This window comes from Rhamphochromis sp. 'chilingali' (genome assembly GCF_963969265.1).
Source record: "Rhamphochromis sp. 'chilingali' genome assembly, chromosome: 17".
Lineage (NCBI taxonomy): Eukaryota > Metazoa > Chordata > Actinopteri > Cichliformes > Cichlidae > Rhamphochromis > Rhamphochromis sp. 'chilingali'.
The window spans coordinates 2,060,239-2,067,293 of record NC_137944.1 but is presented as its reverse complement, the minus strand read 5'-3'; positions in this window follow the sequence as shown (position 1 = coordinate 2,067,293).

Below are 7,055 nucleotides of genomic sequence, written 5' to 3'. Positions count from 1 at the left end.
TTAATCCCTCTGATATGACATTTGCTCCTGATGTTATGAGACATTTACCTGACAGTTCATGAGCCCTAAATTATAGTTTGTTTCATAAATTTAAAAAACCTTACAGTCGACAGGACACAGCACTTCATGATTAAGTGGATTCTACAACATAACAGTGAGAAGTAAACATTTGTGTGCTATAGGCCTTCTATTAAAAACTATCAGCACTTCTCACAGCAGCATTACTGTACATTAATATAAAGTGTATTAAAAACAAGATATTTATTCAAATGTATAAAAACCTCTTGTAAATAAGCTGATTTGAATTCATTCAAACACAATTATAACATGTTTGGTGTTTGAATCTGTGGTCGAGCACAGAGCGCTTCTGTCACGACTGACTGTATGTTTGCCAACATCTGGGGTCGTCCTGTGTCCAAACTGACTGTATGGTCAGTTTACTGGGAGATGACCTCCCGTCTGCCAGCCACAGGAACACACAGACAGACAGAGATCATTACTACAGAGAATCTTTCCCTTGGATTATATATGAAGGTCAAATAAACTTCATCACAGTTGTTTTAAATATGATTTGCCAATGCCACGATACCGCTCTTGTTCAAACTGTTTATTCACTAAATAAACAGAACAAAAATAGTTTAAAGAATTTTTTTCAAATAAAGAGGATTTCATTATCTGCAGTTTATAATGCAGGTTAAATAAAAGAGGTGCTACATCGAAAACAAATCAGTATGTCCAGAGATTATGGATACAGATCCCAAAAAGTTGATTCTGTTCATCTGCTCGTAGCGTTTTCAGTGGGAGAAACATACCTTAAGTGATCCTTTGGTTATGAATTTTCAAACAAAGTATAGCCGACTAAAGCATCTCTATCCTGAGACCAGCTGGAACTCAGATAGGTTTTAATCTGATTTAGCTTACTGAAAACTCGCAGCACCTCCAACAGTAGCAAATGAATCAAGTCTGTTGTCTCTAAACATCCAAACATCCATAAAATATTCAGTTTTATTAACAAGGAAATAAACAAACCAAAAGCAGGAGCCGCTCACTGACCTAACAGCGCTGCCACGCTCACACAGGGAGGGGTAGCTGAGAAATGACATTTTCATAAACGTGCATCTCACAAATGTCATGGTCGCCTTTTCCCACAGACACAGACCGACTGTTAAACCTGTGAAAGCTGATTTAAGGAAAGATTCCTTCTGCTTTACCCTCCAAGATAAACAGTTAATTTTGCTGTTTGGCTGCAGTCTAAAAACAAAGCAAGACCAAAGTCACACATCATAACACAATGAAAACAGCAAAGCACACGAGTCTGTTATTATCCATCGTCCTAAGTAAACGTACATCAGCCCAAAGACGACTGCTAAAATAATTCAGCCATAATGACTTTTCACACATGATCATCAGAATTAAGAGTTTAACGAAGTCCTTTTAAAGGTGACGTTGAGCTCAGTGCTTCACTGTTGCCTTTAAACATTTACATCCACACATGTGGGGGACAAAAAAGAAGATTTTTTATTTAACACAAAAAGGGGTAAAACACACAAAACCTAACTGAAGCTAGCATAATGAAGTCCACAGAGTCCAGCTTTTGTTTGTCAGTAAGAAAGACAAACTCAAGGCTACATACAGTCGATAAATCACTCAAATGTCTCTTTGGAAAACTGTCGTGTGACTCCATCTGGACAGAGATTGATTAACACTATTTTAGGTCTGATCAGTAAATTGGCTCTTTTTAAAAGAAGTTTGTTTCTTCATTGAACGTAATGCTGGGCTCAGATCTACCCCCCGGCCCAATCCCTCTTTGTCCCCCATAAACCCCCCACCAGAGCGGCCAAAGGTTCGCCATCGAGCCCCACCCTCAACAGAGCAATCGAAGTCACATTGCCCAGCCTCGCCCCCCTTAGTTCCTCTTCATGCCCTGTCTCCGCAGTCTGATGCGTGATGTGTGAAGAGTCCGGGCTGTGAGGATTATGGCAGTGATGACTTTTCCCAGGAGAAGCTGGGACCCTGTTTACTAGAAGGTTTTAAAATTTCTGTACTTTTAGGTGACAGGAGACATGTGGCCTGGTCAAAACACAGAGAGCTGCACTCTAAAAGATCTTTAAACATAGTAAACATACCTTGTGTGCCACAGACTGCTCCCAAACACGAGGGGACAAGTAATACCTCTAAAACACTTAAGTTGGCTTTATTAAACATTAGATCTCTAGCTGGGAAAACATTTTTAATTAATGATTTAATCACTGAGCACAGCCTTGATTTTATGTTTTTAACTGAAACTTGGTTGGACCAAAGTAACAGTGGAGCTGTTCTCATCGAGACGACCCCTCCTAACTACAGTTTTATCAGTGAGGTCAGGGCGAGCAGGAGAGGAGGAGGGGTTGCTGTCTTATTTAATGAATCATTTCAATGTAAGCAGCTATCTCCTGGAAGTTTTCAGTCTTTTGAATATGTGGCTTTACAGCTGAAGGCCCCATCCAAAGTTGTGTTTCTTAATGTTTACAGGCCTCCCAAATACTGCACAGACTTTTTTAATGACCTCAGTGAACTGCTGTCTGTGATCTGTGTTGATTTCGACTGTGTAATTATTGCTGGGGATTTTAACATCCATGTGGACAACCCTCAGGACAAAGGGACTAAAGACCTGAGTAACACTCTGGGCAACTTTGGGCTGACTCAGCATGTAACAGAGGCCACACATAATAGAGGACACACTCTTGACCTACTGATCTCCAAAGGCCTGAGCATTTCAAAGGTTACTGTGTCTGATGTGGGCGTGTCTGATCATTACTGTGTTTTCTTTGAAAGTAAAATCTCAGCCCACATAAATATATCAACAACAGTGATAACAAAACAGTGCATAACTGAACACAGTAGTGAGATCTTTAACCAGGTCTTCCCATTAACACCTGGCCTGTCCAAAGGTTCAGTCAATGAGCTCGTCAATAGCTTCAATGCTAACATGTTAAATGTAATGGACACTATTGCTCCCATTAAGGTGAAGGTTATCTCTGGAAGGAAAAAGTCTCCATGGAGAAACTCCACACTGGTGAAAATGAAAAAAAGAGAGTGTAGGAAAGCTGAGCGCAGATGGAGAAAAACAAACCTCCAGGTTCATTATGACATTTATAAAGAGAAACTTCACAATTATAATTTACAACTGAGGAATGCAAGGAGGTCCTACTTCTCTGACATCATCACTAAAAACAGCCATAATGCTCGGGTCTTATTTTCTACAGTTGACAGGCTAACAAACCCTCCTGTGTCAGTGGCAGCTGAACTTCATTCGACCATGGCCTGCAATGACTTTGCCAAATTGTTCACAGACAAAATCCAAAAGATTAGACAAGCAATTGGTACATCAACAGCAGATCCAGGATATGTACTGTGTCCACCAAAAAACTGTTTAAACACCACGAAACAGTTTCAACCTATTAACAGCAAAGACCTGGAGGACATCTTAGGTCAACTGAACTCCTCCTCCTGCTGTTTAGATGTCCTGCCAACAAGTTTTTTCAAAAAGGTCTCAAAGACTTTAGAGTCAGACCTGTTACAGATCGCCAACTTTTCTTTATTATCAGGTGTGTTTCCAGAATCACTAAAAACTGCTGTAATAAAACCTATACTGAAAAAGGACAATCTTGACAAGACACAAATGAACAACTACAGGCCGATCTCAAATCTCCCGTTTTTAAGTAAGATCATTGAAAAAGCAGTTTCTCAACAGCTCAGTTACTTCTTAAAACAGAATAATTGCTACGATGCCTTCCAGTCAGGTTTTAGACAGAACCACAGCACTGAAACCGCTCTGACCAAAGTGTTTAATGACATATGTCTGAACACAGACAGTGGAAAAATGTCAGTCCTAGTTTTACTGGATCTCAGTGCAGCATTTGATACAGTTGACCACAACATATTACTCAAACGACTGGAGAACTGGGCAGGTCTTTCAGGAACTGTACTAAACTGGTTCAAAACATACGTAGAAAACAGGAAATACTTTGTATCAACAGGTAACTTCACATCTGAGCAGACAAGTATCACATGTGGAGTTCCCCAAGGTTCCATCTTGGGACCCCTTCTGTTTAACATCTACATGCTCCCACTGGCACAGATTATAAACAACAACAAAATAAACTATCACAGCTATTCAGATGACACACAAATATATATCACAATGTCACCAGGAGACCGAGGCCCTGTACAGGCTCTTGGTAAATGCATTGAGGAAATCAATGACTGGTTGTGCCACAATTTTCTCCAGCTAAACAAAAACAAAACTGAGGTAATAGTCTTTGGCGCCAAAGAAAAACGATTACAGGTCACCAGAGAACTTCAATCTATACATCTAAAAACCACAAACCAGGCGAGAAATTTGGGTGTAGTGATGGATGCAGACCTAAACTTAGAAAAACACATTAAGACAATAACAAAATCAGCTTACTATCACCTCAAGAATATATCAAGGATAAAAGATCTGATGTCTCAACAGGACCTGGAAAAACTAGTCCATGCATTCATCTTTAGTAGGCTTGATTACTGTAACAGCATCTTTACAGGTCTACCTAAAAAATCAGTCAGACAACTACAGCTCATTCAGAACTCTGCTGCTCGAGTCCTCACTAAGACCAAAAAAGTGGACCACATCAGTCCAGCTCTGAGGTCCTTACACTGGCTGCCTGTCCGTCAGAGGACAGACTTTAAAGTTCTGATGCTGGTCTATAAAGCTCTGAATGGTTTAGGACCAAAATACATCAGTGACCTCCTGACCCAGTATGAACCTTCCAGATCCCTCAGGTCATCTGGATCCGGTCTTTTATCAGTTCCCAGAGTCAGAACCAGACACGAAGAAGCTGCATTCAGCTTTTATGCTCCTTATATCTGGAACAAACTCCCAGAAAGCCTCAGATCAGCTGAAACACTCAGTTTATTTAAATCCAGGTTGAAGACTCACCTGTTCTCAGCTGCATTTGAATAAAGCACCAAATCCACACTTTTAAGCTTAAATTTCAAAACTTACATTTAACTACTGATTTTATCTACTGTTCTGATTTTATCTGTTTTGATTTTATATACTGTTGTTTGTTTGTTAACTAGTTTGTTTGTTTGCTTGTTTTAATCAATTTTAAATCATGCTTTTTATTTGTTTTTGTTTCTAATGTCTCTGTAAAGCACTTTGAATCACCTTGTTGTTGAATTGTGCTGTACAAATAAACTTGCCTTGCCTTGCCTAGATTCATTGCTGGGATGTTACTGGTTAGCAGTACACAGGAAATTAACCAGTACAAGCTTTTTTCCAGCAATACAGTTACTGTAAAATAAGCTTCAGCTGACAGTCAGAATATGATTTGAATTGAGATACATCGACAGAGGGCAGAAAGTGTGTTTATACTGAAGGCAGGCTGACGACCATCCAAATTATTCCTTTATGTTAAGTTCCCATGGAAGCTGCTCAAGAACTCCAGAACCCCCTGGGAAGATTTTTAGTAGGAATGAATTATATATTCATTTATAACTAGTCCTGCCATAAGAAACAGCATTCAAACACCAGACAACCAGCTGTTAGCTTCACACTGTTCGAAGAGGCAGTGTAATATTAATTGGGTGATCTTTCATCTGGTCTCTACTTCTATGAGTAATTTATGTGTTGGTCAGCACACCGACTCTTGCGTCTGGCATAAACGATCTGATCTGCTATCATCTTCCTTTATTTTGCCAATAGATCTGCACGCATTGAATTGACTTGTGCACTATTAAACTGAGGGAATGTTCAACACAGATGCTGTGCCTGGCCTGTGGTGTCCTTGCACAGGGTATCATGTTAGGTTGAGCATCAGTAGCCAAGCGCTTCACCTTATCCTTGATCTCCCACTGTTTGATCCTCTGTCTGAGAAAAATAGTCGTCCGTGTGAGTCTGTGGAAAATGTTCCACAGTTAACAAGATGGCATTCAAGGTGTCCTTCTCTGTGATGTACTGGCATGTTACCACACTAAATAACTACATGATGTCACATCCTATTCCTTAGGTTCATGGCTACCTGTCCCATGGAATTGAGGGCACTGTCCGCTGTGCTTACTGGTTTATGCACATGCAACTGTCCACTCAGGACACTGAGGCTCTTATGTGGTCCCGAAACCACACAAAGACACAGTTACAGTCAACCGTCATCTGCCCAGCGTATTCCACCAACTCTCACCAGCAGCTAACACGCCACACCCGATGCCAGGATGTTGCTACATAAATAGGGGAGACATTAAATAGATGTTCCACACACTTCCTGTAGCACTGCCCCCCCTCTGTTCTCCCATAGCTGAGCCACAGACCACACTCCATCCCAACTACGGCAAATCCATGTGCACAATGTCATTAGAACAGTCGACTATAATGACTTGGCAAACTTAACAAACTTCACTTTGTTTTTCCTTTTTGTATTGAACAAATACAGATACGATTAATTCTAGATTTAGACGAGCAACACATCCTGCAGCTTTCATCATCAATACTCTGTCGTCACAAAGCACCGTTTCCATTTGGAATAACTTTTTTTAATATGATTTATACACATACGTGGCATAAGTGTTAGTCAGAATTCATAATAATCTCCAGTGACTTATTATTCATCATTTAGAGTAATATTACTATAATTATAAATCATAAGTTGTGAATTATTTTAACTTTATCACAAAAATTATGAAGGTGAGTGTTATTAACCCTCTGGGGTCCACGGACACGCCGCACCTCCAAATCACATGACTGATTTAAGCTGACACAGCAACAAGCTGCAGCCACGCTGAGTCTTCAGCCAGTGCTGAAAGTTCGGACTTCAAAGTTTACACCAGCTTTAAATTTAATGACAGGCCACTAAATCCAGAGTTATGATAAAAATATATATAAGCCATCCTTTTTTCTAAATACTGTCGCCGTGTGTGTGTTTTGCTGTTGTTGTTTTTTTTAAGCGTTTTCTAAGGACAGTGCAAAAACGCTCCTCTTTCCTATTGGTGGAAAAATGCACCATGTCAACCAATTTTTAAAAAAAATCAACACGTGG